The sequence below is a fragment of the Zeus faber genome, assembly GCF_960531495.2.
Source record: "Zeus faber genome assembly, chromosome: 10".
Classification (NCBI taxonomy): Eukaryota; Metazoa; Chordata; class Actinopteri; order Zeiformes; family Zeidae; genus Zeus; species Zeus faber.
The window spans coordinates 13,765,486-13,777,606 of record NC_137199.1 but is presented as its reverse complement, the minus strand read 5'-3'; positions in this window follow the sequence as shown (position 1 = coordinate 13,777,606).

Here is a 12,121-nt window from a genome sequence, read left to right as displayed (position 1 = left end):
TGGTAAGTAAGTAAGTAAGCTGAGGTTGGCAATGTTGATTATTATTATAATGGATTTTACCATATTGGATTTTTGAATTCAATGAAACAAAAACATAAATACTTTGTTGTTGTCGAGATACATTTATGTTCATGGGCTTTGTTTTGCATTTGAAAATCTGAATACAGATTGGATTTCATCATATATGTGAACTGTGACAATTCCTCTCAGAAAAGCTGAAACAATTGTTAACAAAGAGAAAAAACAAGGTTTCTTTGATTTACTTCTTGTGCTGCACTGTAACCTTTATGCATTCTATGTATTCTCTTTTTTTTACTTGATGCATTCTGTCTTTTATAATGTGTTTCTTTGTCCTCTGTCTTAATGCTTTTGATATTTTATGTAAAGCACTTTGAATTGCCTTGTTGTTGAACTGTTGTGCTATGTAAATAAACTTGTCTTGCCTTATAATATTTGAGCTGAGTAATACGTTTGAATAACACTGACTTAGCACTGAAGACATTGTTACAACTCAGCAATAATATTTATATTATTTTATTATTTTATAGTATTTTATATCTACTCATTCATTGTTATCATGGATCGTATTGTATACACCTTTATTCATCCTGTACTGTATATCGTCTATATTTATACTGATATTTTACCTCCACAGCCACAGTCACAAACATACTGCCACTTAGCCTCAGTTATCACCTATTTACTTAACCTGTGCATGTGATCGCTTTTTATATATATGGCTATTTCTGTTCATAATTTGGATATTTTCTTTGATATTTTATTTGGCTATTTCAGGTTATTTGGGGTCCAGCCCCATTGCTTTTGTTAATGAAATACTTACAGGATATTACTGTCATTCTGTGGGGCTCATGGATCCATCGCCCTCACAGATGAGATGTATAAAATGTGTATTCGGGGCGGTCACAACATGGTGTCGCCAAGTTTGATCAAGTCCGATCCATTGGTGTTGAATAATTAAGTAAACGATTTTTTTATCATCCCCGCAACGTGCGTGTATGCACAAATGACGGCTTGCACAGGTCGATGATAGCGTCTCAGCGAAGTGATCACCAAGATGGCGACACGTGCAGATGTAATTGACGTCAGAACTTTATGGTTGTCATGGATCCGACTAACCCACAGACAATGTGAATAAAACGTGTTTTCGGAGCAGTTCCAACATGGCGTCGTTCGAGTTTGATCCAGATTGGTTCCGTTTTGTGGATGAAGGTTGCGATCAACAATCACCACTTCACCAAGATGTCGCCACGCATAGTGTGCATGCACAAGTAACGACTGCAAAAAACGAAGAAAGAACGTCTGGAACAACAGAAATTGTTGCAACATTTGATACAAATGGAGTGTCTTTACCTGTTGATTCTCCACACATTATTTTGACAGCAGTACTTTACAGTCAGAGCAAATCCCAAAATGTTTTGACATGGACAGTAAGTGACCTAGATGATGATTTTATAAAAGGAAATTGTCTTTATCAGGACATGAAAGCATCTGGTAGAATAAAATAATACAATGTTTTCGGAAGAAATCATACTGCAACACCATTTATTCAAGGCGACGTACATTCTTTGAGAAAACATTTGCATTCACCTATGCTGAAGTGTTTCCTGGTTATTTTGACGTTGAAAATTATGACATTGTGTTATGGAATATAGCCATGCCAACTGGTACAGCCATTCAGAGATCACTGGTAAATAACGATGCATGCTCATTAACAATTATTGTTCATACATGTGCAATTATTAAGCAGGGGCCATGTTATGCAGTTATAGATTCACATGCAAGCGCAGCGTATTAAACATCATAAATATAAACCCTTCCGAGTACAACTGACACGCACCAGAGTAAGCGCTACAAAATAAAAACCTGATAACATCACTGTCAGAATTTAAAGACATTCAATTACATAATGCAAGGAACATGTATTTGTATTGTGTGTTTAGAAATATTTTTATTTATTTTGTGTTTGTTGTAGCACACTTCACACATTTCATTCTATATATTATATTATTGAAGTCAGTTGAACCCCTACCTTAGTTTATTTATTTATAGGGTCATAAAATACATTATTGTGAAGGCACTTTTCCGTTGATTTACCAAGTGCTGTTCCCCAAAATAAATTAATAATGGTGATAAATAATCGAGTTCACAATATTCACTTAATAATACTCGCGATTATCGTTTTAGCCATAATAGACTACTACTTCAGAATGATAACCGTCATTTATTGCGGCGCACCCACAGCCGAAAACAGCTCACGATGATAGAATTACACCGTAACCAGGCAACGAATTAACTTCTGCGGTCAGAAAACACTCAGAGAGCCAGAGCACACTCCTGCATTGAACTTTAGCAAACGGCTGACCACCCTAGACCCCGTGAATTGCTGCCCGCAGCTAGATTTATTGTAATGCTTTCTATTATTTCTTTATAATTGGCTATTTTTGTTTATATTTTTATTCGCACTTTTCTTCCTCAAATTGATATTGTTTCATTTGTATTGCAACGCATCAATCATTATGTGACAAATGACTCGTATATGGGGGGGACACACGGCTGAGCGAACACATTGAGATTCCGCTCCTCCATCAGCAGTGAGAATATCTCTCCTAAGTCTCTCGCCGTGCCGGCCCTGGTTAAACCCATAGCGCCCTCACTATACCCTATAGACTGTAGACGGGTGAAAGTGCTGATGGTGGTTGGAGTGTAATCCCGCGACGTTTACACACTAATCTTCCAATCTGAAAGGTGATACGTGGCAGCGCTGCTTTCTGTTTCCTCCCATTTAAAACACAGCGGCTTAAGGCGGCGAGTGGGTTGTACGTAGCGGAGACAGAAGAGTGAAGAAGCTCTACTTTGCTTTTACAGATTTATGGAGGCGGATGGGGGTGGGGGAGGGGGCATAAGCTCCAGCCTCGGGGTTTTTATATAACCGTGAGGCTTTAACTGGATTTTATCCACCTGTCTGCTCAGTCTCACTCCTCGCTTCAGATTCAACAAAACGACACATTTCTCATCCCCTGTCGGAAGCACATTAATGTAAATACTTTTCCTTTTCTCCACCCGATAAAGAGGAGGTTGAGGTGTAGCGCTGCAGCCCTCTCCATCAAACTCCCGTTATCGTCGGAGGGGGATTCTCAAACGTCGGCTTAGATGTTCTTCGGGGAGATGAAAAGGGAGTGAACAGGGGGAAAAGAAAAATCAAGAGATTTTTTGGTGTTTTTATCTTCCGCTAAGTTGATAATGATTCAAGGTTTCAATATCGTCATGTGGTATTTTTAAAACCCCATAGAAACTGCTTCTGTTGTCAATGGAAACAGTCTGTTTTTAATTGGTTTAGTTTAATGTTGATAGATGCCTTATAATTAATTATAGCAACTCGCATAAAAATAGGCAAGAATAGAGGAATTCGAATAAAATGGAAACAATTTAATGGAAACATGCAAAACCACCTAAGAATTAGTTTGAAAAGTTGGCAATATGCAGTAAACTTCGAAATCAACAAGAGGATGGAAAAATGGAAAATTATACACTAAACCTAAAATTCAACGATGAAAAAGGAGGCCAGAAACATTCACAATTACTACGAAATAAAATCAATACACATACATTTGTACAGTATAATTACCACACAGCAATGGTTTTGTTGTGTGCTCAAATCGGAATACAAATGTCGAACGGGCATTTTGGTACTTCATGTAACGTGTGTGTGTGTGTATACACAGTACTGTATATGTATACAGTGTATGTTCAATTGCGTGTTAGACTCCACTTGTCACCAGAGCTTGTCGGATGCTTCTTCTAAAGCAGAACTGTGAGCTGGAGACAGGAAACAACCTCGGCGTTTAACACTCGTTCTGTTTCTATTGTACGGGAGGCCTTAGAGAGAGAAGCCCTTGACATCTTCATCTCACACGAGATGCTTTCACCTATGAGGCTGTCTGTAAATACACATATCTATCCACATATAGATATACTTCTAGAAACCGAAATCGGGCCAATTCAGTCCTAATAGTAACAAAATAGGATCCTTAAACTTACACTTAAAGTTCTGATAGACGGCCTACTTTTTATACTAATATGTACATATTCTTTTAAACTTTTATCATATAGATACATAGATAGATAGGGGGGAGATGGGGATTCAAGTTCATTAGTGGGTTGTTATAATTTGCATAAGTTCATCTGATTGGAGGGTAGGTGTCAATGATAATGGTTATTGGCCCAGATGTCTAGGGGGTGTGTTCCCGGCGGAGAGTCAATGTGTGGAAGAAGAGGAGATAGGGACGTGAGGAGAGAGCCTGGTGTGAGTGTCTGAAGAGAAGTTCATGAGTAAAAGGGACACTGCCATCCCAGTGTGCTATTTTCTGACTGGACACCTCAACCCCGGGTAGTTGTAAGCCTTCCGGCAGGCAATCGCAGCGGCTTCGACTTTACACAGAGGTTCAATCTGCGTCTCCTTCATTGTGTCTGTCTGGTCAACACAATATGATTCAAATATGAGCTTCCACTGTAATTATTGAAATTGGACAGTGGGATGTGTTTGTATTGTGTTGCACTACTTCTACGCATTACATACGTATACAGTATGTTTGTTCTGTGTATTTAAAATGGGTCTTCATCAATAAGAAAATCCAACAGCAGCTCTTGGTCTCTGGTACAATGTAGACTGACATTTAAATTTCAACTCCACATTTAAATCGATTTCACTCTTTACAAAAACATTCTTACATAGTTTTATCTCGTGTTTCTTTGGAAAAGGCTTGCGTAGCCGCGCGCAGTTGAAAAACAAATTGACCACTCGCACAAAAATCGAGAACTCCCGAGCAGGCTGAAGTGGCCGGTGGAGCCACAATGGTGGATTCAATCGGAAGCGTGCACTTACGGCACGCTGAGCCCGTTTGCTGCGCCATCTTGTCCAGTGGACTGCTACCGTGATATCGCAATTCCACGGTGCGTGTTGAACCGTAGGGGGGCGCAGCGAACGGTTCTATAACATACCGTGTACCGTCGCATCCCTAATATATACAGTATCCTGCCTGTGTTTATATAGACATAGATGAACATAGAGAAAGATTTAGCAGATATATTTCTATATAGAGAGTCATGTGTGTATATATATAGAGACATATATATACAGTAGATACAGTATATTGTAGCTTTTGGTCCAGGTTTACTGCATGTAATAATATCCATGTTATAAAACCTTTTTGTACAAGATAAAAGGTCTCTGCCACTTTTGAATTTGTTCATCACTTTGCTGTTCAGGTCCACATAAATATTGTTTAGGATGTCCTACCATTTTGATAATACAATATACGACCTTCTACTCTAAAGTCTTTACACAAACCACTGATGGTTTAAAATAGCACAAATTCATATCATGATTATAGGTTACTCTCAAATAATTAAATTTCCTGTGAAATTAATCTTGGGTAGAAGGATTCTTATCCAAAGGTCAGTTGGGGCTGTTCCTGGGATAAAAAAAGAGAAAAAATATATCTAAAGATTGGTTCTTTATAAGTATCTTTGGATGTCTGTCTAACTTAAAAAGTACACTACCTTTTGGAAAACTTGTCTGTGTATTGTATTTTGAGGTATACTGTTTCCCCTTGGGACTAAATTGGCCGATGTTTTATACTTTAATGTTTACTTGTAAATACACATAGTTAACTAATTTACTTTTAGAGTAGTTCAAAATGACTTCGACAAAAACTTTGTGTACTACAGTTTATAAACAGAGTTCTTCAAAGTTCACTTGTGTTGTGCATGTTGTAGTACTAAAATTTTTCCTAAAAATATCCCTCCAAATATGCCTTATGTAAACTCAAATTACACCAATTACACAAATTAAACAATGTCTCAACTATTTTCAAGCGTATTGTGACCAAACTGGAAATATTTAAGTTTTTAAAAATGTATACCTATTATATATACTGTATATTCATATATATTCATTATTTTATGTATTACATATTCTATAATATAACATAGTATATATTTCTGTTACAGTAATGTCACTTGATCCACATGGAATCATAAACAGCAGTTTACTCTGAAACTGTAACTTTTCACTCATTAAGAATTCTAATGCATTCCACCAGGAGCACCTCCAATATGAAATATTGTACAGTACAGTACGATCAGAGAAAGGACTAAATACCCCAAAATGGGAAGAAAAAAAAATCCAAACGATTGTAAACATCCCCACTATCTATCCCTCAGTTTCTCCCTCCCATTTACACCAAAGGACTAAAATAATATATGGCGTATGGGTATAAAACTTTGCCCTGTGCATTACTTACCTGCGGGGTTTCACCTTGGCATCTCGCTTTATGAGATTAAAAGGATAATTTCCAAGCTGTAAATAACATATATATCCTCTGAAGCCGGGGAGGGGGAGTGAATTATTTATTGTAATCTGCCGAATGCGAAGCTGTTTATCACATATTAATGTGATCCATCAGGGGAGGAATTCTCCCGCCGCTTCACTCACCGGGCGGCGGCAGCAGAGGATTCATGGTTCCTGTAATCTGAGCGGGAGATAATCTGCTCCTGCAGAGTTCTGTCGGGGAAAACTCTGACGCTGATTATTCGCCACGACTCGCGTGACTGTGTTCAGATAAATTGCACAGGTATCGATATTCCCAATGCTGCCTTTGAAGCTCGTACAGAAGACGTTTCCGGAGAAAAGAATACGCTCGTTGATGCCGCCACCGTCGTACGTTGTAAGCGCCAGTAAGGGAATTGTTGTTATCCTCATTAGTGGAGGAGCGACGGTAGCGGGAAAATGACAATACTATGTTTGCCGTTAAGTGTGCAAATCTGTTTCCAGAATAAGCGAATTCAGACTTCTGGGCCCGAGAAGTGGCGTGACAAAGAAAGAGAGATAAACTGTTAAACACTGTTAAATTAATACAAATTAATATAAATTAAGACTCATATGCTTGCAAATATGGATTTATATGCATTTGTGTATAACTGCATTTATATGTATATGCGCATATATGTGCATTTATAGGTTTATATGCTTATGTGTGACCCACCGCATTCTTTAGGGTCATTTGATGGCTTGCAACTTTTTTTTCTTTATCATTTGAAAGAGAATCAGAGCTTCAAAACAAGGTGTCACCTGTGCAAATCAAGCAATTATTTTTAAAGATATGACTTGTTAATGACGAGGGTGTGGCAAACTGTGATTCTGAGATAATCACCTTCAAAGTTTTACGCAGACTTTGCTTTATTCAGCCAGCCCCCAGAATGCCAATGGGGTTGCCGGACAAACAAAGCCTCATGGCTACTTAAAATAATGCTGAATGGGTCAATCATGAACAGGGTTGAACAGCATCAACAACTCACAACAATTAAAAAAAACAAAAAAAAAATATTTAGCAGTAAGAAAATACATGCTTTATCAAAGTGGAATTATTTTATTTTATTTTAAATCACCAACCTCAACGGACTTCATCACGTCATCAACTTACGGGCGTATCGTCGGTCTCCTCCTGTGGTTCTTGAAAATATTCCGTTTCATTGATACATTCAGGTTGAAATCCGCTGTTTGAAATGTTCTCCATGTCTGGGATTATATCAGATTCAGCAGCGTTGTTATTCTCAGCGTCGCTGTGGGAGAACTGACTATCATCGTGGTAAATTAAGTCTAGTACGTGCTGCTTAAACTGACTTGGATCTCTCGCAGTGGTCAGATTAAAGTCTGCGATATGATTGAGATCTTCTTCCACCTGCTTCTCGCAATCCATAACAACACGCAGTTTTCACAGACAAGTGAAATTGGATCCTCATCTTGTTTACGGAAGTGACGTCAATGACACGCCGCCTCCACAACGATGTCTCCGTGTGTGTATGTAAAATTTGTACTATTTAAAGGTTGAATTCTATCAAAACGGTTTCACATTGTGACTTCACATCACATGAAATAAGGAGGAATGATCTTCACCTGAACGATCGCTTTAAAGGAAACGATCGATCGGCGTTGTTCAGTGCTGTTCAGCGTCTCGGTAAGTGTATTGCGTTTCCCCACGTAATCTAACGGGAATATTTAACTCCACGGTTTAACATTTTTCTACTATTTATAAATCAAACTCAGTTTTGAAAATATGTTGAGAGATAAAAAAAAAACCCACAAAGGAACACAAATCTGGAACAATTAGATTTTCCTTCAAGAAAGGTTTTTTGGCTGCTCCTGGCGATTTTAGAAATGCACGATATGACGGGTTTTGCTGCGGTGGGTCACATATGTTTACTGACTCAGAACAGATGTGAACCCGCAAGCACAACCACAATCAGGTAAGAAATCCACAGGTCCACAAGGTCTTTTTTTTTTAATGTTTTATTTTTATTTTTTTTCAGAAAACAGGCAGGGGTCAAAACCAGGAGATCAGTAAGAGAAGGCAAACGGATATGGCAGGGAACAGTCAAAGAATCAGGGTCCAGGGAAACAGACAGAGGTTCTGACGGAAGGTACAGTAATCAAGAAGTACAGATGCACCCACTTAGAAAGCCCTGGCTCGGCCATGGCGGATCTTGCCTCCAATTAAATCCTCCCTGGCCCAATCAGCACCCGCACGGCGCTGAATGGTCCAAATCAAGGCAGGGAGTTTTCTCAATGATTTGTCTGTCTTACAGAGGAGATCAGCGCACGGGCTAGTGAGTAACCCAGGAGCAGAACGCTATTCCTCTTGCGCCCGAGAGGATTATTACAAACCCTTATATAAATAGATCTATCTCTATCCACTGGAGCACCGCCGGCCACTGGCCTGCCGCAGCCGTCCCGGGAGCCGGCCAGAGGTCCAGACCCGCGTCCGTTTTCAGGACTCACGCGGGATTCCCTGTGTTCCCAGCCCGTTGCGGTGCCCCTGAGGACAATGATGGGGGGGGGGGGCGCTACATCCATCCCCAGGACCCCCGCAGGATTCGCCGGGTCCCTAGCCTGTAGTGGTGCCCCGGAGGACAAGGTCATGGGTGGCGCTTCGTCTGACCGCAGGACCCACGCGGGATTCGCCGGGTCCCCAGCCTGTCCCGATGCCCCGGCAGACAATGTCCGGGGGGGCGCTACGTCCGACCCCAGGAACTATGCAGGATTAGCCAGGTTCTGTGGCCCGTACGGTGCTGATTGGTCCAAATCAAAGCAGGGAGTTTTCTTAATGTTTTGTCTGTCTTACAGTGGACATCAGCACACGGGCTAGTGAGCAGCCCAGGAACGGAACGCTATTCCTCCTGCGCCCGAGAGGACAATTATGAACCCTTATATAAATAGATCCTCATATTTACATATAGATAACTGTGGCCTGCGTGCCGACACCCAAAATGAACAATAAAATTCAAGCCATGTTGGCGAGCCACGGCCAGAAAGACTCTGTCTCCCTCCCTGAACCCGTAACTGTGGGAAGGAACTCCCACAGCGGCACAACCTCATCTTTCCGGGATCCCAGAGAACAACACAGAGTCCCCAAAAAACATGGTGACTTCCTCCACACCACCCTGAAACACCCCATGGACACCGTGAAGCAGATCACCTTCCACCGGGTTTACCGACTGGGACACCACATGGGGAAACGTCCCCGCTCCATCACTGCGAGGTTTTGACACTTCAAGCACAAGGAGCTGGTTAAACGAAAAGGATGGAGACTGAAAGGAATAACTCTGGGTATGAATGATCAAGGGAGATCAATGACCGACGGAAGGTGCTGTACCCCATCCTGAAGGAGAACCGGCAGAAGGGTAAATGGGTATCGCTTGTCCTTGGTTGTTGAGACTCCTCCACCACACCCTGATTATTTTAATAATTATGATATGGGAGATGTAGAAATAAGCATCCTATGTCAGGATTGAATATATTGCTCTCATCATGTCACCTGCCCAGTCCCTCCCTACTTCTCTCACCACTCACCCTTTATCCACTATCTTGCTATATGCATGTCTAACTCTGCAATGTTCTATGTTTATCTTTGTCTATGTGTTAATTGTTTGTGGAGATATGTATCCCTACAAACTTCCTGCAATACTAGGACAGTAAAAAGGAATATAAATTCTGAAAATTTAGACTTATCTATAGGAAAACATGGGCACGGTAGTATAGCTATTGCCTTAGATGCATTGTTCTGCTACATGGGAAAACTACAAATCCACATCTATCACCCCCTAACTAACCTCAATGATACTCATTAAGTTTGTTTGTTGGAATGTGAGAGACTTGGGCTCACCACAAAAACTTAGCAAAATCCTAAGTCACCTCACCAGGATGAACCCCAGCTTCTGTCTACTGCAAGAAACTCACCTTACAGTATCTAAGCACCTCAAACTCAAAGCTAGGGTAACTAAGGGTTCATCAGATGTTTTCTGCATCATACAACTAAATAAAAGAGGTGTTTCTATATTGATTAATAAAAGTATCCCATATCAGAAAAAAACCCAATATCAGACACAGAAGGGTGCTACAAAATGATAAACAAAATTTTAGGTAACATCAAATAACCATTGCTAATATTTATGCCTCCAATGGGGACGACCACAATTTCTTTCACTATGTATTAATATAACTCTTAGAATTCTCTGACTCAATTTATATGCTGGAAGGGGACTTCACAGGACAACACAGTAGTTGATCCAAGTTTAGATTGTTCACAAACCAGTAATAATAAGGTGCTCGTCAGGCACTATTAAACAATATACAGTATGAGTGATCTTGCTTTTGCCGATTGTTGGCAAACAAATAATCCACATAACAGAGAAAATACATATTATTCACCACCCCTCTAGAATCGACATTTTCTTGACAAGTAACTCTGTAATGTTCAAAATCACTAATCCTGAAATCCACCATATTGTAATCTCCGATCACGAGCCGATTAGTTTCAACCTCATAAATGTAACTATCCGGAACCCTCTCGGCAGGTAGCGGTTTAATGTCTCACTTTTGAGAGATAAAGAATTTAACCATGTATTTTCCAGGGAATGGACTACCTTAATTGAACTGAATTACTCTCCAGAAATAACCATCCTTACTCTGGAAAACAGCTAAGGCAGCTCTGAAAGGTAATATTATTTCATCCACTCACAAGAAAAAGAAAGGACAAGAATGCCAAAATAAATTAGAACACTGATTAAAAGACATGCACTCCCCATTCCCACAAATCCGAAATGAGATCCAGACAATTACATTTCAACTTGATAATATCACCCATCAAAAGAGACAATTCCTCAGCCAGCGAACAAGAGCAATTATTTTGAATTCAATGACAAATCAGGTAACTTTCTTGCCAATCAATTGAAACGCAATAGGGAAAAAACACTTATTACAGCCATCAAAGATCCACGGGGTAGGATAACATACACCCCCCAAGACATCAATAAAATATTCAGATTCTTTTATTTTATAAGCTGTATCACACAGATAATGAATCATATCAAACATGAACTCACTCCTCAACAATATTGACCTACGTAAACTATCCACAGAGCAGGCTAACACATTAGATCAACCACTTACTCAAGAAGAACTCAGGAAAGCTCTCTTCTCTATGCCGAATAATAAATCACCTGGATCAGACGGCTACCCACTGACATCCTATAAACACTTCTGGGAACTTAAAGCCAACCTCCACCATGCCGCCGCACATGAATACTGCTCTCATTTAGGTTTTGCTACAAGCCAAATACGGACCCAACCCTCACCTCCAGTTATAGACCCATAAGCCTAATTCATTGCGATTTAAAGATTATTAGTAAAACACTAACCAACAGAATTGGGGAAAAAAAAAATTCAATTTATCATTCATCCAGACCATACAGGCTTTGTCAAGGGCAGACACTCATCCAGCATTATGATGTGTTTATGTCTGATCAGCATATCTCAAAGGAACAACTTAAATACTGTTATTGCTTCTTTAATCGCCGAAAAAGCATTCAACAAAGTTAACTGGACATACCTCTTTTCAACCCTTAACAAATTTGACTTTGGAGAGTTACTTATTCAATGGATCTGAATCCTGTACAACTAACCATCGGCTTCTGTCAACACCGATGGTTACACTTCCCAGTGTTTCACTCTACAACGTGGCACAAGACAAGGATGTCGGCTCTC